The sequence below is a fragment of the Dipodomys spectabilis genome, unplaced genomic scaffold (genome assembly GCF_019054845.1).
Source record: "Dipodomys spectabilis isolate Male_0828 unplaced genomic scaffold, ASM1905484v1 ptg000002l, whole genome shotgun sequence".
In the NCBI taxonomy this organism is placed as follows: domain Eukaryota; kingdom Metazoa; phylum Chordata; class Mammalia; order Rodentia; family Heteromyidae; genus Dipodomys; species Dipodomys spectabilis.
The window spans coordinates 6,712,199-6,737,101 of NW_024870679.1; the positions used below are offsets into that span (position 1 = coordinate 6,712,199).

Below are 24,903 nucleotides of genomic sequence, written 5' to 3' on the forward strand. Positions count from 1 at the left end.
TGAGCTGAAGAGCTGAGGGACAGCGCCCAGGCCCAGAGTTCAGGCCCCACGACCGGACCCCGCCCCCCCAAAATGTTTGTTTTATTTACATTTTTTTATGAGTTTGGTGGATTGTCTGTGAATTTAAATTTTGCTTTGTATTTGTGAAAGGAATATATATAAGCATACAAGAAGATTCTTTCATTACAGTTTAAAAACGCAGATTAGCATGATTAGTATTGTAAAAATAAGTTTATTTTTCTTTATTGTGTCATAGCCAAGCATTCATTTTAACTGTGTTTATTGTAATTCAGATATATTTGTTGCACACTATTGTGTGACATATTATCACAAACATTATGTTATGTATTCATTCATCTACATAAGATCCATAAAAACTATATATATGCCTATATGTATGTATGTATATACAAACTGAGCCTTTTTGCAGTAAGCTACCATAGTATGTCATACTTTAAAAGCCATATTATATAAACTAAAAATAAAAGCTGTTAGAAATTAGAAAAATTAGGGATAATTTGTGTCTATGAATGGGTACTGAAATCATTTGTGCTATGCTATTCTGCATGGCTCAATTAGAATTTAGTTCTTAATAATCTATGATTATCTTAGCCCTTTATGTTTCCATCTCTGCTATCTAACTTCTATTGAATATTCATGCATGAGCTGGGCTTGCACTGGTTCACTTGATCTAGGCTACAACTACTTTCCTGTAATTCCCTTAATTTTGCTTGTTCAATGGTAAAGAACCACAAGAGATTTATTTTTATGTAGGAGAAACAGAAGGCAGAAAGGAAATATTGAATGTCCATTTTACACAAACCAGAGCTCTATGAGAGTTGAAATACCTCCTTGCTTACTTTGTTAGTTCAGCAAAACATATGAGGCTATTTATTTCTGATTATTGCTGGATCTCTTTTACCATCCTTGCTGACATCCTTGCTGCCAAGGTTACACTGGTGTTACCTCTATTTAACATTGACCAACTTTTCTTTTGTATCTTGGGCTCTCCATTTTCATTGAAGATAATGTAATCATGCTATGTATCTTCAGTATTTATGGTAGTAAACTATTGCTGTGTTTTATCAATTAAACATACTTAATGCTTGCAAGCTAGCTGAGTTGAAATGAGTCCCCCTTACAAAATGGGCTTATTCCAACATTTTCAAGAATTTAGTTTTTCAAAGTAAGATACTTCAATGAATTCTCAAAAATGTTATTACTTTTATCCTCAAGGGCTCATATATGTGATAGTAAGGCGAGCAGGTGTTTAATTATGAGGAAGCCCTTAGGTCAATTGCTGATATATTTAACAAATTCTATTTTCACCCCAAACCATCTGTGAATCCTAGCTTTTATCATTTGAGGACTGTAGCTTTATTCTTGATTACATTTGAGGATTAATTGTATAAGAGGCTATATTGTTCTATGAACATTATTATATTTTGTGCTCATATGAATTATGACCAAAATCTTTATTTTCAAAAGCTGTTTTGTTCTATACCTACATGTGGGCTCAGTTAGAGCTATTCTGTTATTTTTTGGGAAAAAATCTTTTCCAGATGTGTCAAAGATAAGGTCTTAATTTTGAAGAACATCATTGTAAGTGATAAAAGGGACACCTAGAAGTATAAAAGGAGCTTATTTAGAATCCTGTGTACATAATATTCTAAAATGAATAACAAATATTATCATTATATTATCTTTAGCAAATGGAAAGTAGTAACAGTAATTTATTGGGACCTTTGAAGTATTTTCATCAACTCAGTACTGAAATATATACTTTGGTATAATAAAATGTGTTTTGTTTATCTGAAATTGTGAATTTTTCATAGTTATGATCTATGGAAAGTAAGAAACTTTGAAAAATTATGTAACTGTTTCGCAGTAGTGACTTACTATCCATATACTGTTCTGTAAAACATGTTGTCTAAAAAAGGTGGTACCATTTCTTTTTAGTTCAATATTTTTATAGATGTGGAATTCCTAATAAAGTATAAGCAAAAAATAAATCTCTAGTAATCAGCTGTAGTGATATTTTGTGTGTCTTGAAATTAATATCTAAAAGAATACTGATGGGTTTATACAGTTTTCTATAATAAGGATTCACACTGAGTAATCTTACAATTCCCTTGATTTATTAATTGCTGAGACAAGTGTAGAAACTTGATTTGGGGATGCCATTTTTCCCACACTTTAGAAACTACCTTCCATCAACAATAAGCTGTCAAATAATTATGGAAAATTACAAGGGTGAAACCACGAAGGATATTTCAGAATCACTGACTTCAAAATACAGCTCTCTTGAGGAAAAATTCTATATCAGGCCATTGAAATCCTATCTAATTGTTTAGGAAACATTACATTATTCTTACTATAATGAATGAAATGTATATTCTACATATAAGTATTTGCCTAGCCTCATCTCATGTGGGATGACCTTTCAAAATACACTAGAACATAGCCTTTTGCACCTATTTTATGCAACTCTTTCTGGTAAAAGATAATACTCTTCCAATAGTTGGTGCTGTGATATTTTATGATGTAAGTAAGGCAATGTGATTAAAAGTGACCAAGTAATTAGCATCAAATCAAACCTTTCTAAAGAGAGATTTCCTAGGAAGAAGAAGTTTAAAGCTAAAATGAATTAAAAATTAAAATCTTTTTAGTAAGAAATCACTTTGGACAGAATTCTTCTGACAAATATGTACATTTCCTCTGTAGGTGTAACCATTGAGATTTCTAAACTCAATTCAGCCATATCATTTCTAAACATCACCTATTTGCATTTCATCTGTGAGCTCAACATTTATGTATGTCAATATTATGTAAATCTAATCAGAGAATTTATTTTAATTATCATCAACATACTAAGGAGACGCTGATAGAATTTATTACTAACTGTAAGAGCATTTGCTTTGCTTTGAATAGTTTTACTAAATCTGCAGTGCCTCTGCTTGTTTGGTTACTACCTGTTGGGGTTATTATGGCTGCTGGATGTGGGGCATCAGCCAAATGTTCTTTCTCCATTCCTGGCAAACATGTACCAGTGTTATAATTACACCCATGTGGCGATGTTCGCCTAGCGTTCCATCAAGTACAAGTATATGTACTAAAAATATCTTCATGAGACTCTATAAAGCAACCACCACAGTCTATGAAATGTAAATGACAAGAAGTCTATGTGACTGTATTTTATCAATTCTCTGATCCATATGGCTATTCAACGAACATTCCTCTTATTATGGTAAGTTGAGTAGTTCTTCAAAGCTAATATAGTGGAAAATTATTTGAGAGGCCTGGGAGGATTTTTTCCCAGAAGTAATATTTTAAAAAACAATGATTCTGATATATCACAGGTTTTGTGGTGGGTTGGGAATTTATTATATTATGTTATTAACAAAGACCTACACTGGGTGAAAATTTAAATTGAACATTCAAACATATAGCTCACCTCTCATGCTGTTCTAGCATATACTTATATTCTCCAGCTCCTCAAGAGAACTTGACCCTGTTTTTATTGATAAATCTTTTATTCCTGTCTCATGAATTATTCAAGTAACTGTGTCAGGCTAGCTTATTCCCAGTGAGAGAGGAGGAGATCCTCAAATAATATGCTGTGATTTCTTTTAATAAAAAAAAGTTTCCTTTCTCTTCTCCTTTATTTTTTATAATAGTATATTCTACAAGTATATGTGGTTTTGGTCATTTGTCATTCTATATAGTTGAAAACTATGTCATAATTTGAAAAGTATTTGATGTTAAATCAATCATATATAATTCTCTCATGGTTAACACCATTGTCAAAAAAGAGCATTGTCCTGTGAGATTTGTGCAGACTGTCACATGAATATATGGGCCTTGGTGCTGCTCTCAGCAGAGAGAGAATTGAAACCACTAAGGACTATGTAATTGCATGATAAGGCAGAGACAGAAAGATCCTCACAGGTGATAACACTTGGAAATGGCCAAAAATAAGGCACGGGTGTCTAGCAGACTGACTGCAAGTACATTAAGTGAAGAGATAAAAGTTGTCAGATAGGCTGCATTAAGAAAAAAAGAATTAGCTTTAAAAAGATTAAAGGGATCTTATTAAGCATTTGACTTCCAAAATGGAAAACTATCCAGACCACATTAAATAAATGTGACTATGAAATGGAGGTGAAATGGAGGGAGGAAAGTTAGAAACCATTTCCTACAGTGAAAAGGATTTTTCTAAAATGGAAGAGGACTTTGTATCACAGTTTCTATATATTTGGTCCAAATTTATATCACTAGACTATAGAAAGAGAAGGATGGTTTGCTGCATTGAATTTTACTCATTTATAGATTATACTTTAGTAAACTAAATTGTGTTTTTGAATAAAAAAAGAATCAGGGGACAAATTCAGCAAAAAAATTTCAATTTATATCTGTGTATAAGGAAGCAGGAAACATGCAATGTGAGTCTGAGACAGGAAAAAGATGAGATGGGTTGAATGATAAAAGGAGTAATTCTGAACAAGAAGTACTGGACACTTGGACATGTTAAAGTATCAACTCCTAATAGAACCGTTATAATCAGAAATAATATATTACATTTAAACTATAGGAGAAAAAATGGAAGAACTGATGGGATGATCATCCACCCACTGGGAGCTATAAGCAATGATCAGATTGGAAAGAAATTCTCAAGATCCATCCACTTCAAACATCCTCCACCATGCTTTTCTTTTCAAGAGTCAGTGGTCCCTTGAGTGTTTATCCATCTATTAATATAATATTCAATATATATGCATATAGAACTTTGAAATTCATGTAACAAATACATTTTTCACATTAAAGCCACCATATAATTTTTAAAATAAAATGTTTAGCAGATATGAAAGGCCAATACTATGGAAATTTTATAGGAAAGTAAGAGTGCATTTCCTTTAAAGTAGCTAAGGCACAATGTATTTATAATGTAAATGTTTTACCATTAGCAATATTAGAATTTAACCACTTACCTGTCTAACAAAACTTAATGTATCAGAACCAATCTTTCTTTTAACTAATTAAAAAAATCTCATATGTATCCACAAGAATAGAAACATGAGGCTTTATTTTCAGAGAAAGCATATTGTGCTTCTTTTCAGGTGCTGACTTAATTGATTACCTTTACAGTTATTCACCTGGGTCAACATGAATCTATTGAGAAGATTGGTACTTCCAATTAGAAATATGGATTTTGATTTGAGAAGAATGGCTATTTAATTTATGAAATAAACCAGTTATATTCTCCCCAAAGACAAAAGACATTGTAAGTCCATTTCTCAGAGCAACATTTTAAAACCGAATTTATACTTCTAATTATTTACTTTGATTTCTATCTGTTGAATGGTTTGTACTTCATCCTTGCTTAAAATTTAAAGGTGCTGATCTCTATTATATTTTATGAAGAGTTATATTCCATAGTTTTTCATTCCTTTTTTATATTTACTGTAATTATATCCATGACTTTTTGCATATTTTCTTTTCTTTTTTGGGGGGAGGGTCCAGTCATGGGCCTGAACTCTGGGCCTGGACGCTGTCCCTCAGCTCTTCAGCTCAAGGCTAGCACTCTACCACTTGAGCCACAGTGCCATTTCCGGCTTTTTTTTCCTGCTTATGTGGTGCTGAGGAATCGAACCCAGTGCCTCATGCATGCAAGGCAAGCGCTCTACTACTTAGCCACCTTCCCAGCCCTCTTCGCATATTTTCTATAATTATGTTTACATTAAATGCTTATTGTGGTATGAGAACTTAACTCACTACTGCATTGTTTATGTGTTATATTTTTGTTTTATGTTTATATGTTATGTTTTTAATGTTGAAGCAGTTTTTGCTAGAAATGATAATGGTCTTGCCTGGACACTTTCATCTCAGTTTGTGTTTAGACTATAACTTTGGTTTCAGTTGAGGCAGAAAGTCTTAGAAGGAGTGGGCCTTATGTAGGATTAGATCTCAACTGAGCATTTGATTAGACAGGGACACTGCCAGCTTTTTAACTCTACTAGGGGTTTTGGATTGATTTATATGATTATGAAGAATTTAAAATGTATACATTCTGCCTGTTGCTCTCTCAAATCAGACAATAATGATTCTTCTGAGTTTCTGCATGCTCTGATTTACTGTGGCAAGTCATATGTGTGAAAACTGCTCAATAACTCTGATGTCTAAACATGACATTCAGTAGAAAGAAGATCATTACTGCCATATAAGCTTTGTTTGCCCATAAAGCTTTCCTGAGTAGTAAAACTGAGCATATATCTTTCATCGTTCTGTATATTTTCCCTAGTATCAATTTTTACTATGCTTATAAGTAGGAAAGGGGTATTTAATTTAGTCTTATCAACTATCATATTTGACAATTACTGATGATTATGATGTTTCCTTACATCTACAGTTTATCATCTGTCATCAGTCTATAATCTATTAATGAATCTAGTAATACAGCGATTATTATTATTACCATCATGTATCTTATTTATTAAATTGATTATGTTAAATTTAGAGAACAAAATTTAACTATATTTATTTCCTTACTTTAAAGTTTTCTTTGTACTTAGCCTAACCATGCAAATTACTTTTATGACCTACTATTCAATTTTGGGCAAATGTATTACCATCATATTACAGGAAATTTCTCTATAAAACTAGAATTGGAATTTGGGAATCGAGATGTTTAATATAGATTGCAAAATATACTTTTTTCTGTTCCTATTATCCCTTAGACATAACATTTTTTTCTTTCTGAAAACCTACTTGAGCTACTTAAATTTAATATTTAATTTTAAGTGATTTTATCCTGTTATTAGCAAAGGTAATGGAACAGACATATTTATGCTTCTCCCCAAAGTTGTATTTAGCTACAAAATGCAGGGAGATGGATATGATGAAATTCTGGAGATTTCTGTAAAAGTACAGTAATAACATTGCAAAAACTAAAAGGTTTTTTCCCCAGCCCACTCTACAGGGAACACTGAATGTCATAAAATAAATCTCTGTACATGATAGATATGTGTGCTCCAAATCACCCATGGATCTAGCACAGTTACAATAGAAAAATGAATCATTGACTCACATAAACATCACTATCTATTAAACCTCTGACACATTTACTGAAAGGACACAATCATATCCCACATAAAGTTTTAGGCAACAATGGACTCATGATAGTCATCCTACAATATAAAAAGTGAGTCGGAATTAAATGGGTGCTAAAAGATTAGGCTCCCTGAGGTGCAGTGATAGGGCACTTGGAGATAAGTTAAAATGTGTGAATTATATATATATATATATATATATATATATATTCAGAACATTTTAAAGCCATTTCTTTCATATGTGGGATTATGCTTCCTATTGTTCTATGGAGATTGGATGATTTATCTTTTGGGTTCAGGACAGTTTATAGAAGAAATTTAGCCTTTTTTTTTTATGTTTCGTCCTTTCTATCCTTCCTTCCTTATTTAATTTCTATTTGTATTATTCAATTATGTGGCAATTGCAAGGTACCATACTTTATTAAAGGCTTATGCCATAGTTTTTATATAATCTATGCACATACATACCATTAATCAAGGTAATCTCTTCATCTGATAAAAATGTGACTTCTATTTATAGCCATTTAAAAGTTTGCTACATGGTTAAATGATGAAATATATGAAAGAAATGTATTATAGAAGTCTCCCTGTCATAAAGGAATTGACAGGCATTTATTTTTTCCATTGCATGTAAGTGCTATGCTCTCACCAAAATAGTAGTATTGTGTTCTCTCTCTCTCTTTCTCTCTCTCTCTCTCTCTCTCTCTCTCTGTGTGTGTGTGTCTGCCAGTAATGAAGTTTTAAACTCAAGACCTCATGCTCATCTGAGTCACATCTCCAATATGGCATTGTGTTGATTAATTGTTGGTGGGGTCTTGCAGATTTTTCTGCCTGATCACTTTGAACTAGAGTCCTCCAAATCTGAGTCTCCTCAGGAGCTAGAATTGCAGATTAAACCACCAACACCTGCTCAAAATTGTTTTCTGTTACATCAAATTTTACTGAAGACATCAGGATCCTCCTACAATTGAGATTCTTTCCCTTCACACATAGATAGACTAGCAGGTATCTTAGAGAAAAATCTATATAGGAGAAGAAATAAAGATAGGTGTGGGCTAAAACTTAAAAATCAACAACAAGATGTACAAGACACTATGTTGAAAATGAACTTCACAACTTGGCAGGGAGGAGTTAGGGAGTTGGGGAGGAAAGGGATGGTAGGGGAAAAACAAAGGAGGGGATAACAATGTGCTATAGGAAATGGATTCATTACCTTGCTCATGCAACTGTAAACCCCCCTCTGTACATTATTTTACAATAATATATATGTCATTATAGAACAATATTTTATAATACAAGGTCACACTATTAAAAAAAGAAACAGTAAGAGAACAATCTATTTTGCAATTGATATCTAGTGTATGTTTGTGATTATACCTCCTGGAAATAGTATAAAAACAGTCAATAGATTCAATTTCCAAGAGATTATCAGATTATCATCATAGATTCATAAATACTGACTTTCAGGTCCCATGTATCTTTTAAGTCTGTTTTAGAATGTATTTGTTAAAAATACTAAAATACACATAAAAGATGAGCTCTTAGAGCAAAGAGTAATTTTCACTGTCTTTGTAGATCATTTGAAAACCAATTGTATACAACAAGTTTCAATATAGATGTGAGATTGAAAATATTTCTTCTACTTCGGCATAGTTGCTATCATGGTTTTAAGTCTTTTCTGAGATCACTTACAGATATTGTTTTTACTCTTTTATTTATTTTACTGTACTGGTTATTAAAAATGAAAATAAAAAATGTCAAATTAGTAAAATTTTAATAGCATCTATGTACATACGACCATATAAAATGATGCTAAGTGAAATGACCTCCAAGAACTGGACACAAGAGGTTTTTCTTTGTTGCTATTGTACTCAATGTACTATGTGATTTCTTTTTTTCTTTTGTGTTCCTCCACCCTATACTTTATCCACTGTTCTCACTGCATTCAATTTTGGTACTCTGGGTATTGTATATACGTTTATCTGAACTAGGGAAGGGAAAGGAACAACAGCATTTTGAGACAAAGGGGAACCTACACAACATGATACTCACAAGACAGTATGTTGGAAATGATCTGTATAACTTGGGGGGTGGGGAGAAAAATGAGGGAAGGGGTAACAAGTTCGACCAGAAATGTATTACCTCACTTATGTAACTGTAACACCTCTGTACATCACCTTCACAATAAAAAGAGAATGAAAAATATATCAATACCCAAAATATTTCTAAGAAAGATTTTTTTGAGGTATAAAACCAAAATAATTAATTTGCTTTTTCATTCAAGAAATATTAAGTATGGCTCTGTAAATGTTCTTGTTCTTAGTAATTTTTAACATCTGATATCAGTGGTAGAGCGGTATTTACAGCAAACACATTTTTTTTCTTTTACTATTATGCTTCTGGCTTATGAGGTCAGCTGTCCGCCTGTTGAGGATGCCTCCATGTTTGGACCTATGCACTGGAATTCCAGCTCTGTCAGTTGCTTTGTAGGTAGGGACTTGCTACCCTAGTGCCTCTAAGTGGAAGATAATTAGTTCTAGGTTCTCTTCTACTATTGTTATTTAAAGGTGCTATATAGAGGGGTTACAATTACATAAATCAGGTAATGAATACATGTCTTTTTGAACAGTGTCACTTCTTCCTGTGTTTCTTCCAAGATTTTCCTTCTCAACCCATCCCCATAATTTCTATAGTTGATTTTCTATATATTTTCTACTGTGTATTGTTGGTACATTTGCTCACGCTTTGTATCACCATTTTTTGTGGGATAGATACATTTCTAATTGGTAATCAGGACAATTCATACTTTCTTATCTGTCATAAAATTGTTTTTAATACATATTATTTGGTGAATCAGGTTGTTGCTTTAGTGAATAAAGTATCCATCACTTTTCAAATGTCTTTTTTATTGTCAGGGTGTTATACAGAAGGGCTATATAAGTTACCATAAGTAAGGTAATAAGTACATTTCTTGTCAAACTTGTTACCCCTTCCCTAATTTTTCTACCTCTTTTCATCCCCCTATCACCCCCCCAAGTTGTACAGATCATTTCCAACTTATTGTCTTGTGAATATTGCCATTGCATTTGTCCACCCCCCCTTGTCATTTGTCTCACCATTCTGTTGCTTCCCTTCCCTTCCCTAATTCAGATAAATGTATATACAATACCAGGATCCCTTACGACCCACCATAGCTAAGATACCCAGATACCCTTCAGTAAATGAATGGATCAAGAAAATGTGATAGATAGATAGATAGACAGACAGATAGAGCACATTCTAGTAGGTAGATATATAGATAGAGATATATAGATAGATATAGATACATATATATATATATATATATATATATATATATATCAGAAAGAAAGAATGACACTGCCCCATTTGTAAGGAACTGGAAAGACTTGGAAAAAAATCAAATTAAGTTATGTAAGCCAGATCTAAAGAAACATAGGTCCCATGATTTCTCTTATTTGCAACAATTAGTATATATCTAGGATAATCTTAGCAGATGAGCAGAATAGCTCAACAGCTATGTACATATGACCATATAAGATGATGCTAAGCAAAATGAACTCAAGACATGAACAGAAAGGTTTTTATTTGTTGTTGTAGTTTTTAATGTACTATGTGATTTCTTGTTTCTTTTGTATGTTATTTTCTCTATGGTATGTCCTCTGTTGTCACTGTATTTGATTTTGGTTCCCTGGTATTGTATATACATTTATCAAATATCTTAAATAATCACTTAATTAATCTTAATCATTTTTCTAATATCTACTATGTCTAATATCTTTTTCTAAATTTTTTTGGGGTCCAGTCATGGAGCCTGAACTCTGGGCCTGGGCACTGTCCCTCAGCTCTTCAGCTCAGGGCTAGCGCTCTACCATTTGAGCCACAGTGCCACTTCTGGTTTTTTTCTTTTTTTCTTATGTGGTGCTGAAGAATCCAACCCAGGGCCTCAGGCATGCAAGGCAAGCTCTCTACCACTGAGCCACCTTCCCAGCCCCCATCTCTAATATTTTAATAATAATCTTAATAACTTTTCTCATATGGCTCATTCCACTCAGTTAGTTACTTTTCCTAAAATAGTGCATTTTGTGCAGTATAAATGGTACTAAAAGTCTTAGGGTTGATTCTCAGTTCTAGGTGAGGAGATTAGTTCCCCAAAATACATTTTCCACTCCTATAATTACTCATGGAAATACTTAGCTCACACACCGATATCCTGTGAAATGCAAAGGAGAATGAAATGTGTGAAAACTATTTTAAAACTAATCAACTATCTGTGTGTATGGGGGTAGGGCAGTGGTTTGTCATGTTCCTATATAAAACAGACCAAAACTGAGAGGAGTGGCACGCAGATTCAGTCTCAGTGCTTGGGAGACTGAATGAGGGGAATTTCAGGGTCAACACCAACTTGGCCTACATAAAAAGATACTGCTTCAAAATAAACAAGATAAATAAAACAAGTCAGCAGGTAAATCCATAGAAACGAAGCTCTCTGTAGATCTCATATAGCAAACCTCTTAATTCCTTACTTTAATGTGTGACATTCTGAAATGTCTTTACCTAATACTCAGCAAGTAACTTCTAGTAACATTTTTAATTACTCATTTATTATTGATATTGCCTGTGAAGATTTTCTTTATCAATTATATTGGTTATACCAAAGACACTTAAATATTCTTCCCCTGAAATTCATAAACAGACGGTTTTTTCCCAGCATTCAATATTGCTTTTTTTTTTTTTTTTCTTGTCGGTCATGATGTTTGAACTCTGGGCCTGGACACTGTCCCTAAGCTCTTTAGCTCAAGAAAAGTGCTGTTCCACTTGAGCCACAGAACCACTTTCAGTTTTCTGGTGGTTTATTGGAGATGAGTCTCATGGACTTTCCTGCCTGGGCTGGCTTTGAACCATGATCCTCAGATCTCAGCTTCCTGAGTAGCTAGGATAACAGGCGTGAGTCATTGGCACACAACCCAACATTTCTTATATATAGATTTATTATAATGGAAGTAGCTTGGTCTTTATAGAACATTTTGAATTGCCAAGAATTGTAAGAATTGTAAGAAATTTAATTGTATTATAAATGTATTTCTTAGTACTTTAACACATTTTTTACATCCAAATTGTTGGTTCATTTGATATTATTGTTAAAAACCATATTTTATCATAAGAGAAGGCAATTTTGGTAAGAATGACTGTGAGGAAATTGGGCAAGATGGGAAGTTAGTCACCATACTGCATCAGTAAATGAGAAAATTTGCTAATTCAGGGAAACATGTCTCTAGAGAAACAGGGAGGAAATATTTGGAAACAATAAAAAAAATCGAACTATAGATTATTTTTATGAAGAAATGAAAATTTCAATTATATACCTGTCAATAAGCCATACATGTACAAAACAAGGAAATAATTGAAACCTTTAATTCTTTAATGTTGTTTGCAATCTAACTAAAAATAACAGTAGCTAAAAATAATGTAGAATTTAATCAAATGTTCACTTAGTGAATAAGTGAATGTAGGGGCTGGGAAGGTGGCTCAGTGGTAGAGCGCTTGCCTTGCATGCTTGAGGCCCTGGGTTCGATTCCTCAGCACCACATAAGCAAAAAGAAAAAAGCCGGAAGTGACACTGTGGCTCAAGTGGTAGAGTGCTAGCCTTGAGCTGAAGAGCTGAGGGACAGTGCCCAGGCCCAGAGTTCAGGCCCCACTACCGGACCCATAAAAAAAAAAAAAGAATAAGTGAATGTATCACTTGAAAATGTTTACAAATATGTGTCATAGGATCCAGGATTCAGGTTTCTCAGAGAACAAAGAGTATTGAGCTCCCGGTTTAGGAAATCTATCTATCTATCTATCTATCTATACATATATGCACATGTATTTTTTTCTTTTGGAAGCTCAGTATAAAAAGTATATTTCCATTTATTCTTTGACTTATTTGCCAAAAGTCTACTTGTAGTAAGTTCTGTGACCTAGAAGGTTTTAGTCTAGTAGAGATGCAGCTGGAGTTACACACATGAATCTTAGTTTGTTAAAGAGAACCAACTTCTTTAATGTTCACTCACAAATTAATACAAAAATCTAGTCAGTAGAAAGTACAAAATAATAACACATTAACAAAACAAAATCCTTTCTTCAAAATTGATCATTATGTTCATGCTCATTGCTAATTGCTCACACTTCAATCCCAGCTACTCAGGAGGATGAGATCTGAGGATTGCAGTTCAGTTGCCCAGCCTGGACAAGACAGTCTTTGAGATTCTTATCTCCAATTAATCACCATAAAACTGGAAGTGGCACTGTGATTCAAAGTGGTAGAGCTCTAGCTTTGAGAAAAAAGCTCAGAGACAGTACCTAGGCCCTAAGTTCAAGCCCCCTGCCTGACCAAAACAAAAAAAAAATCTCTTAAATAAGCTATAGTATGAAGGATAGCATCAACTTTGAGTTGAAATTGAGTGACAAAATTGAGGTTGGAAAAGGGAAAATCACTCAGTAACAATCAGACAGAGTATATTCTGAACCTGGAATTCAAATTCCAGATCTGTAAGAGTCTAAAGCATCCTCCCTGGGGTGAGGTTGGGGAGGATGGGCTTCATTACTCCTCCTTTGAGACACAGCTCCTCATTTTTCAGATTGAAGGACATTAACTGTCGTACAGATGGCTCCATGATTAGCAGTAAATTGGACCTTCATTGAACAGTAAAATAAATTTTAAAAAATTCTTTGAAATTGCATGCAGAAAAAATCACTTAGTATCAGTCACATTACTTTCTGGCAACAGCTAATGAATTAATTATATTTAAATAAGCAAAACAATGAAGCAGAAAGTAATGCTTCAAACTTAAAAACCAAGCTTTTCAAAAAGAGAAGAATCCCCAACAAGAAGATGATCTTGAATAACCCTCAGTCTGTAAGTTAAAGGAGTTGTTTTAGTCATTACCTCACTAACTTTGTTCCCATTTCATTCCCAATAAAGCTAAGGAAGAGATTTGTAAAAGATAAAATGACAACCAAGGCATATGAACAACAGTGTCATCATATGCATGTAGAGTAAAAAAAAAAAGGACATGATTGATATTTAGAAAACTGTGTACAAGATCCTTATTATCAATAAGAAAATAATTTGTGAACAAATATTCCAATATTCCAAAGAAAGGCAAAGTAATGTTCAGCATACCTTGTTAAGTGGGAGGACTTCTTGCAAAGGGAGAATGGGTATGACTGGAATATGAAACTTCTGAAGCTAATTTCCCTTGGTATGGTCAGTTGTTCTGAATGAAAGGGTTTGTTAGGGATTGAGAGAGCATGGTGAATTGGATTACTGAGAGAAATTTTACCAGATACAAAGGAAGTGGAAAATTGTATCTTCATGAGTTCCCCTTTCGCGGAAGGAACACACCATGTATTTACCACAGCCCAGTGAGCTCACTTGAGAGCCATTTGTGATGTGTAATGCTCTGTGTCCGTTGTTGGAAGCTGGGATGACAGGTTAATTGAATAGCAGCAGGGCCAGGCTATCAGAGGCATACAAGATGATGAGGGTATGTGATGGTTGTAGACAGTACCTCATTACTAAAAGCTTTTATATACAGGTATAATCTGAAACTGGCCTTTTAGAAAAGCACTTACTCACAGATCTTCAGAGACATCCAGAGTTTTATTAAGTAAAAGATACAATAGAGAAAATTTAAATACTGAATCAGTGTAGTAGGTCACATAATTTATTAGCCACATTGACAAATTATATACTCATGTGTTATCCTGTATTGTTAACATAGGACCATTAATGATCGCATCTAGATGTCTTAATTTGCTTTCTGGGAGCGCATGCACTAAAGTTCAAAGATTAGCTAAGGGAGCATTTTTTCCTATGAAAATAAAACCACTCCATTTTAAAAGATATTGTTTTCCAAATGTTGGTTTACTAAATACTACATATGTATCTAATATCATTCTCTCTATATATACATACACATGTATGTATATGTACATGTATATAAATTTATTTACATATATATACATAATATATAAGTATACATATACAAATATGAGAAATCTGTTAAAATAGCAAAGCTGCAACATTAATAAAGTGAACTATCAAGAACTCTGTAACGGAATTGGAAAATCCTTAAATGTCACTTCAAATCACTAAATATATTTCTTTACAAATTCATATTTACACCAGGTGTTGGTGGCTCACACCTGTAACACTATCTAATCAGGTGGCTGAGACCTGAGGATCGCAGTTCAAAGCCAGTTGAGACCGGAAAGTCCATGACACTCTTATTTCTAATTAACCACCAGAAAACTGGAAGTGTAGTTGTGGCTCAAGTGGTAGAGCACTAGCCTTGAGCAAAAGAGTTCAGGAACAGTGCCTAGACCCTGAGTTCAAGACCCAAGACTAACAACACAACAACAAAATCCCTTTTACTTTTGTTGCTTTTTGTGGTGCCTCTGGGGTGTGTGTGTGTGTGTTGTGTGTGTGTGTGTGTGTGTGTGTGTGTGTGTGTGTACAAGTACTGAGACTTGAACTTTCAGAGGCCTTTGGTACTGTCTGTTAGCTTTTTCACCCAAGGCTGATATTCTACTACTTGAACAACAGCCCCATTTCTGTTTTCATTGGTAGTTAATTCATTGGTAGAAATAAGTGTCTTGTGGATTTTCCTGCCCATTTGGCATGAGTTGCCATTCTCAGATCCTAGACTTTTGAAAAACTAGGATTACAGGAATGAACGACTGGTGTCAAGAACCAATATAAATTTAATAATTTGATCTTCTAGAAATTCTTAATATGTATTTTATACTTTAGGTAGATTTTTCTTTTTTATTAAAATCTATTTTACTTCTTGGAAAGATATAGTAAGGACATTCTAAATCCATGCTGCCTTAAAATTTAAAAAAATGTATCAAATATTTTCTATCATTTTTAGTGTCCATATTTAACCAAAGAATTACTATAATCCAAGGAATATTTGCCCAATTGAAAGAATTGAATTTTGAAAAGAACATCAAGCTTTGTGGCATGTCTTCTTCTCATATTCTCATCTTCTTCTCCTAGCTCTACAGTTAACTTGGTCATGGAACAAAGCAAGCTTTAAAATCAGCAACCTAGCAGAGACAGGATGAGCTAGGAAAGACAGAACTGCTCTAAAAATTCCATCTTCAGACCATTGTTTCTAACTTAACCATTTTTCAGATCTGTAAAAAAAAAAAAAAAAAAAAAAAAAAACTTTTATTACAGCGTTAGTTTTTATTTGAGCAGCTTCAGATCCTCAATCTAAAAGCCCTAGCACAAGAATGTTCTTTGAGAGAGAAAGAGAGACAGTGAGAGAGGAAGACAAATGAGGAGGAGGAGGAGGAAGAGGAGGAAGAGGAGGAGGAAGAGGAGGAAGAGGAGGAAGAGGAGGAAGAAAGAAGAATGAGTAGCAAAAAGAAAGGAGGGAGGAGGAAGAAAGAAGAGAAGGAAGAGAATAAGCAAGAAGTTTGACAAAACTTGAAAGAACTACTGTGAAATGGGATATCTATAGGAATTTTGAGATATAATGAGCAATTTAGTCCCTGATAGATGACTGTCCATAGGAAAGTGTGAAATCATGTGAAGAACTAAAAAGTCCATTCTTTACCCTTGGCTGACCTTGGGGTCCTATGCAGGCAGGAAGTAAGAGCCAATAGAGTGGCAAACTGTAGGAATATATAAAATAACCCACTGCAAGCTGAGTGCCTGGTGGCTCATGCCTGTAATCCTAGCTACTCAGGAGGCTGAGATCTGATTAACGTAGTTCAAAGCCAGCCGAGCAGGAAACTCTGTGAGACTCTAATTTCCAATAAACCAGTCAGTAAACCAGGAGTGGTGCGAAGGCTCAAGTGGTAGAATGCTCACTTTGAGCTGAAGAGCTGAAGGACAGCTCTCAAGCCTATGGTTCAAGCCCTACGACTGACCAAAAATAAATAAATTAATAAATAAATAACCCATTCACAAATAACAGAGTGTGTGCCTTACTGATTTGTGAATTTCCAGGAAGCTTTTATTTTACTTTTTTTAAATCATTAGTTGTTTTTTTACTCTGGCTGAACATACAGTACAGTGTTTAGTTAAAATCTGGGCTTTACACTTCATTCAGTTAACCAGTTAAATAAAAGCAAGAACATGACAATATTTCAGAGTACCACTAATGCATTATTGAAAATGTGGAGTTTTCTATATCATTGGAAGTGTTAAAGTATCCAGCAGGTAAGGTCAGAGGTACTGCTCTGAATGGAGGGGAAATTGGAAAACCAAATAAGTCTAATGAAGATCATATGTTGTCAGTATGGAGGGAACAAAACATTATCTGGGGCATTACCTTGTGAATCGGTTTGGACATCAAATAGAGAGTACAGAAAAGAAATAGATGAGAGGAACAGATGAGGACTTACAGAAAAGAAAGTGGTAAATTACAAAAGAATGGTCCCTGTTCAGACAGTAAAGATGAAGGGAAGAGCTGTGCCCAAGGGAAGGAGAGAAACAGAAGATACACAAGTATTCCATGTCATAGAAAATATATGCTTTTTTCCTGAATGAACAATCTGACCGCAAAGGAATGCTAGGTTGGTTAATAGATACCCAAAGTGGAAGTTTTGTTTTTCACATTCTGTTCTGGTCTCTGAGCCAGTTGGTGCTCAAGTTTTCCTAAAACTCTCACAACATGAGAAGATTTCCCAGCAGTGGTAAGACATGAGGAGCCAGGTATGGAGCTAAATTGCATTTCTAATATTTGTTTAGTTTGAGTTTGAATAATAAGAGATATTTCTCTGTCTTAGGGAGAACTCTTCTGATGTTCAGTGATAGTTTGTAGTGGAGTGTTTGCTTCTCCTCAGTGGAAGGATTGAGAAAAGACTATACTCAAACCAAACACTCTATAGCTTATATCTATGGAGTAAGATCAACTTGAACTACTCAATTTGATTTCTTACCCTAGATATAAGGTGCCTGCATGCATTAGAATTGGTGGAGAGGCATGTACAGGGATAAAGGCTCTTCAATTGAGAAGAAATATTAGTTTGATTATTAAGAATATATGATACTAGGTGTTATTGGTTTGTGCTTGTAATCCTAACTACTCAGGAGGCTGTGATTTGAGAATTGTCACTTAAAGCCAGAGAGGGAAGGAAAGTCCATGAGTCTCTTATCTCTACTACAACTCTGAAAATGGCTGTGAATTCTACCTTTGAGGAAAAAAAAATAAACTCAGGGAGAATACCCTGGCCCTGACTTCAAAACCCAGGACAGGAACACATAGATGCACACTAAAAAATGCATTATGTAGCTGAATGAAAGCCTGTTATATATTTTATAATAGTTATATTTTATATATTTATTATAGAACATATATGTAATTATATATTATATACATAATAACTATTATATGTATAATTTACATTATAGATACTTATGATGTTTAATATATTATAATTTTACTATACATGCATTTATAGCATATATATTTAAAATAAAATACAGCCCATGAGCATTGAGTGCTTGGAGCTTTAGGCATCTTTGTCATAACTCTTCAATGTATAGGAGCATATATAACAATACATATACTTCACTGGCTAGCAGACATCAGGATATTTCCTGGACCATAGAGTGATTCACTAATTGGGCCAAGTCTATGCTGAAAACCTGCTAAAGGTATTTTCCATAATGTAATTCTGTTCATGATTTAAAATTCCATATGACAGAAGCCTCTTAGAAAGTACTAACCAAAAAAAAAATAAAGGCAAGTAAGAATAAAATGCTTCTCTTTAATTAAAAATGCTTTATGTTTTGTTAAATAACGTCCTTTTTTAAGCTGTCTTCTTTGGGTAACTCAGAAGATTGGTAATAAATTTAATAATTTCCCCAGGTAAAAGCATTTGAAAGCTATTAGAAAACCAATTAAAATTATTAGTGAATTATTACCTTACTCTTTGTAATTTTTATTACATTACATTTCATCCCCCTTTAAAGTGTCAAAATACATATGGCTAAGACTTGACACACAATCCAACACCCACAAGCACTTCTATTTTCACACCTACACATTCTTCTGTCTGTATATCTATTTCTACTACTGTTCTTCTTCTCATTTTGATTAACAATTCTGTGTCTGAACATAGGCTCTACTTTTAATCCCTACCTCCTTTGAGGCTATAATGGCCTTAAAAGTTTGGCTTGGGCTACATTTAACTTCAAGCAAAGAACTGGTTTGGGAGTAAAATGGCATTCGCCAGAACAAGGTAATACTTTCCCATCAATTTAACTTTCAGATTAGCAATGGATGGAAGATTATTTTGAATCACTCACATGGAATTAAAGGATTTTAATTATCTTTAAAATGTATTCATACTTTATTTTACACATGCGTTCCTCGATTCATGGGGTATAATTTTTTTTCAGCTTAATGGAATTGTCATGTGATACAGTCTCAAAATTGACACACTATTAAAAAATGGAATCCACAGATCTAGACACAATATGTAGCTTCATGACAATTTAAGTCTCCACCTGGTCCACCTTCCACCCATGGCTTTGACTGCTTAACAAAATAAAACCCTTTTTCCAGTTGCTACTTGTTTCATAGAAAACAAATATTACAAAGATAATTCGCATTTTTCAGGTGCTCATTTCAGTCATATGATCCATAGGTTGAAGCCATTTTTTTCCCTGCTCTTGGAGACCACAGTGAAGGAAGTGAAGAAAATTACTGAGAAAATGCATCCTGTACACCACTATCAGCTTAGTGATGACACACTGAGAATGACTGAGTAGAGATGAGTTGGAATTCAAACAAGGTCAGTCATGGAGTACAGTCAGAACTTGCTCCTGGTTTGAGACTCAGAAAATATGCCCAAGAGAACCATGACAAAAGGGCTGATTGTTTTCATGGTTGTAATCTTATTCAGAGATGACTGAGACTCTAATCTGGACCCCCTTCCTGGAGGATCCAAGCCAACAGAGCATGGCGTAGCTACTATCAGCCACACAGTGATGGTTTCCCTTCCTGTGATGAATTTTAAAGACAAGAGGCCTCTTAAAGCTATGTACAGCAGTGTACACCTCACTGTTTTCTCTTGTCACTGGATATACAATTAAAATTAATTCCTAGCCTAGTCACATTACTTAAGCACATAAGTTCTGTAGCATCATTCGAGGGCTACAGATTTCAGTGGGATCATGACTCTGGATTCCATTTCCTGCATGAGTGGGACTGTATAGTATACCAATTCTTCCCAACTATGTTTGTGCAATGCTGCCCTTTGTATATCATCCCTGGTCCTGAAGATGATGTTCTATGATGATGCTCAATCTGAGAGAAGCCCCTTCCCCCTGCCTCTCTACTGTCCCTTCTAAGTGAATTCCAAGGGCTCAGTAATTGTCCCATTTAGTCATGGTTCCTGGGCAAAGCTGCTAGAACCTGAATTCATCTATATTCGGTCCTGATCATGGGACAAGCTCATTCCAGAAGGTGAACTCCAACAGCTGCTGGTTTCTGCTCGAGAGAAGCATGTCACTTCTTGTCTTCTGGAAATTCACAAATTCCTGATTTTCCCTGAGTTTATTCCTAACCTCCCTGAGAATTGAATAGCCCCTTTCGTATCGCCACAGGTGGATCTCTTGATTCTGCTCACCATACCACGTGCTCCAAGTCCCCCACCAAAGACCAAGGTCACACTCATCTGCGTGAATCTTTGGTAATCCCTCTTGACAAATTGTGGTGTATGCATCTAGGTCTTCCAGTTTAACATTGTGACACTAATTTGTACAGACTGTATCTTTCCCTTTTGGTTAGGAGATTAGAATGAGCATCCTTTCCCGGGTGGACATTTCTGACAAATGAAAGTTTTATCCAGCTGACTTCCGGAGGTATTGTTACTGCATCATGTTGCTCTCCAGATCCCTGCTGGAGACTGCAAGGGGTAGCCCTTTGTAGGAGGCCCTAGTTCTGGCTGCTACTTGGGCGCCCAGCAGAGTTTAATTCCTCTTAAGCGACATTTTCCTTTTGCAATTTTCAATTTTTTAAATGTGACTTGTTTTTTTAAAAAAAATAGAAGTCACATTTTAAGATCCAAAGAAGGCACTACTTGTGTCTTGGTAAATAACGGATCCTCAGAAGACTAGCAGATGGAATGTGTGCTTATGTTTCAGACCAAATGCGACTAAAGGAGGGCATGCTATGTAGCATAGAATAGTCAATTTCTTGATATGGAAATATTTTTTGTTTTTTCTCTTTATTGTAGGTTTAAGGCCTTGACCACGGTGGGCACATAGGTATTGGTCGCATTTAGAGTATGTTAATTTATGAAATTTTATTTCCTTTCCTTTCATTTCCTTACATTTCTCATTTCCAAGTAGTGCAATTGAAAGGGATATGTTTGCAAACTCAGAAGAGGTTTAATGAACAGCGAGTTTATCAAATTTAATTAATTTGGGCTCATGATAAGCACTTTTTTTCTTGCTTTGAGGAATACATTACTGAATGGAAGAAAAAAAGAGCATGAACATCATTTTTAATCAGACCCTGAGTGAGTAATTTAGAAATAATAAACTCTGCATAAACAAGAGTGATTATAGTTACCATCAAAGCCAGGAGAGAAGTCTGCTTGTTTCTCCCTTGTAGAAACTAGGGAACACACATTCATTAAGATTCAATTCATTTACTGTCATTAAATTTGACTTATACTTGTATTTTTTCAGTTGGAAGTACTGGGTATATGGGTTGAATTCCCACAAAACATCACAGTACCTTTCTGTTTTGTTTATAATTTTTTAGGGAAAAATTAAGGACAATTAGATATGAAAATCAGTTCTACAATACAGTGACTTTTGACAGCAACCATTTATATACACTGTTTCTAAGGCTGCAGAGGAGGGAACATCTGGCCTGAAAGCTGTATAAGGCCAACTAAATCTAATTTGTGGAACACACTAGTGTGCTTCTTGAATGGTTTTCATTGGTTGCCCACATCTATTTGCCTATACTGATAGTTTGATATGGCCTGTGGATTTTGTTGTAAATATCCAAATGTTCCTTTGCAACACAAATGTTCGGTGGGGAGGGGGCAGGGGGAGGATGGGAAGGGATAGGAAAGGGAAGCAAAGGAGGAGGCTACACTGCTTGATAAGAAATGTACTCATTATCTTGCCCATGTAATTGTAACCCCTCTGTACAGTATTTTCACAATAAAAAAAAGATGAAAATTCAAAATAAAATAAAAAAAATGTTCCCTATCCTTGTGAGATTTTCCCAACTTGTCCTTTCTAGAGAATTCCCCACTACCTTCCTTCCCAAAACCCAGGAAACCACTTTTCTAATTGGATTCAAGATTCGTTTATCTTGTTTTGAGCTCACGGTAAATGACATCATGTAGATATGCTCACTGACGTCTAGCTGTTTTTGCTCTAGCATTAGTCCCTGAGATTCATGTGGTCATGTAATCAGGTGTCAAGTTTATTCAATAAGCTAAAGTGAAGTTCATGGTCAAACTTTCATGAATGGACTGTGTTCATTCAAACAAGAGGCAAAAAGTCTTGTCAGCTCCCTAACATTCTTTGTCTCCTGGCAAGGGTTAGAGAAGGGGGTGAAGCATTGACTGCCTACATGAAGAGTCATGACCAACACCTCTATAACAAAAGAAGAATAAGAAGAGAAAAATACAACTCTTTTTTGGTCACAGTTTTAAGGCACATGGGAGTTTATTAACTGAAAACACAAAGTTTGAGGATAAACTCTCCCTCTGTAAGCTTTGGTTCACTTAAGCAGAAGAGTCATGTAGAATAGAACTCAGTAAAGGGGTACCATTTAAACCAGGCACTGGTGGCTCACACTTTTAAACCTAGCTACTCAGAAGCCTGAGATCTGAGGATTGTGGTTCAAATCCAGCCCCTGGGCAGGAAAGTCATGAGATTCTGATCTCCAATTAACCATTAGGAAACCGAAAGTGGCTCTGTGATCAAGTGTTAGAGCACTAGCCTTGAGCCGAAGCATTCAGGGACAGAGCCTCAGCCCAGCGTTCAAGGCCCACGACTCACCAAAAAAAAAAAAAGGTACAGTTTAATAGCTTATGTTGACAATAATAATCTGAGGGAAAATCAGCAAAACATATTTGTTCAAATTTTTTCTTGGCCCTTTTATACAGCAGGAGAATCCTCGTCCAGGATTCTTGAAATGGGATTCTTGAAATGGGATTCTTGAAACCCATTTTGCCAGGATTCTTGAAATGGGATTCTTGAAACCTACAACTAACAAGGTAAGTCAGATAACTCCCTTGGTATCTATTTTACACTGATGGGTCTGGAAAAGTTAGACTAATATTTTCAGTTCTTTAGCTAGCTTTTGGTGAAAAGAGGTTCTATGGCCCACTAGGCACCAATGACTCATATCAGTAATTCTAGCTTCTTGGGAAACTGAGATTTGAAGATGATGATTCAAATCTTCCCCGGGCAGGAAAGCCCAAGATACTCGTATATCCAATGAACCAGCACAAAGGTTCAAAAGGTAGAGTTCTAGTCTTGAGTGAAAAAGCTAAGAGAAAGAGCCCAAGCCTTGAGCTCAAGATTTTGTAAAATACATTTCCATGATCCCATTGGGTTAGAAGATTTCTAGAATTCAGCTACGAATAATGGCTGCTTTCAGAGGCTGTTTGCTTGGAAGATCTCTTTCCAACTTTTCACCATAAACCACTGTTTGTTATCAGTAAGATGTGCTTATTGTACAGAACAAATTGTCAGGTCTTACCATTGAAACCAACTCAGCATTATATGTCTTTTGATTGGAGAATTGAGACAGGGGCATTGAATAAAATAAAAGGGTATTCAGTAATTTCTGCCATTTAAAAATAACTTTGGTGATTGACTTTTCTTACTTTTCCTTTGCTTATCTATTCATTTAGTGGAATTTTTTCTATCCACTACATTTATTACTAATTGATCTTCAGCTCTTGTGTGCAAGACTGTTTTTGAGTATATTTTTGTTGTTCTGCTTTGGTGATCATGATTTCCTATACATTTGTGTATCATGGATTTTTATTTTTCACTCAGTTATAAAATCATCTCCTTTATTTGGAAAATAAACAATAAAAACAGTAATAAGTTTGAATATTTCCTTAGTATTTACTTTTAATAAACCTCAATCCATTGAAAAACATTTTTAAATTGAATTTGGTATTGCTTTATCTATAATGGCATAGCATAGTACTTATTGTTGTTGTGTTATCCTTGTCTTGATTAGAAGTGGATTAAGGCCTGTTTATATGCCACAATGTAACGCAGACTTACAATGTAAGTCTGCAATACATGATACCCATGATAAAATACAAGCTAGAATATATGAACTTTGTATGAAGATTGGAATAAAATATATCTTTTAATAATAGAAGTGCTATATATAAAATGTTTCTTTCTTGAGATAAATAGGTTGTTTACATATAAAATACTTTTTTAATGACATAAATAGGTTAATTGTTTTGGGAGAGGAATGAGTTTTGTTAAACAGTCAAACAGAACTTGCTGTGAAAAACTTACATTAGTTTTCCTGTTTCAGAGTTGAGTTATGTATCCTGACTTAAATTCTAGTTGGAGAAAATAATCTTAAGATTATTAAAAAAGATAGAATGAACATAAATACGTCAGCACAACAACATACATAAAAAAGCAAAGGAACAGCTAGACATCAGGAACAAACAATTCATGGTTTTCAGAATTCTCAAAAACATGAGTATGAGTAGCACAGTAAGTCAAACCTGACTTGCTCTTACATGTCAGAGTAGG

At 34.6% G+C, this 24,903-nt stretch overlaps 1 long non-coding RNA gene and 1 pseudogene across 1 annotated transcript in view; one reads left to right on the plus strand and one right to left on the minus strand.

Annotated features, from left to right (window-relative positions):
* Positions 1 to 20,275: 20,275 nt before the first annotated feature.
* Positions 20,276 to 21,307, minus strand: LOC122109809 (annotated as a pseudogene).
* A 66-nt stretch (positions 21,308 to 21,373) lies between these two features.
* LOC122108138 overlaps positions 21,374 to 24,903 on the plus strand; it is a 47,320-nt gene continuing 43,790 nt past the window's right edge. Inside the window, exons 1-2 of the long non-coding RNA XR_006147479.1 lie at positions 21,374 to 21,423; positions 23,274 to 23,384. This is a non-coding gene — a long non-coding RNA (uncharacterized LOC122108138). The remainder of the gene's footprint in view (positions 21,424 to 23,273; positions 23,385 to 24,903) is intronic.